Raw genomic sequence first — 330 nt, forward strand, 5'->3', positions numbered from 1 at the left:
GTTGGGGGGGCGAGAAAGAGGCCTGAGATATGGGGCTGGACTCCCCCCAGGCTAAGAAGAGACCCCTGGTGCGGGGGAACCCTCAGCCCAGGCAACTCTTGCCCCCACCCCGGGCAAGCCTCCCCCCTCCCAGACACCCGGGTTTGCTGCTGCTTTCCCCAGGGTCAGGAGGGCTGCAGGTCTGGAGTGAGGGGCACTGTGGGGGGCAGAGGGGCTGAGCATGGGGGAGGGGGGAGGTGCACAGCACCTGGAGGGGTGGGGAGCAGGGCCTCACCCTGAGCAGCAGCTGGTACTTCATGATCCGCTGCACCGGCTTGATGAGCCAGGCGG

The 330-nt window shown here is 67.9% G+C and overlaps 1 protein-coding gene across 1 annotated transcript in view; it reads right to left on the reverse strand.

Moving 5' to 3' along the window:
• Nucleotides 1-330, reverse strand: part of ARHGEF25 (Rho guanine nucleotide exchange factor 25) — a 4,731-nt gene that overhangs the window by 2,638 nt on the left and 1,763 nt on the right. The window lies entirely within an intron of this gene.

Source organism: Alligator sinensis, unplaced genomic scaffold, assembly GCF_000455745.1.
Source record: "Alligator sinensis unplaced genomic scaffold, ASM45574v1 scaffold265_1, whole genome shotgun sequence".
In the NCBI taxonomy this organism is placed as follows: Eukaryota; Metazoa; Chordata; order Crocodylia; family Alligatoridae; genus Alligator; species Alligator sinensis.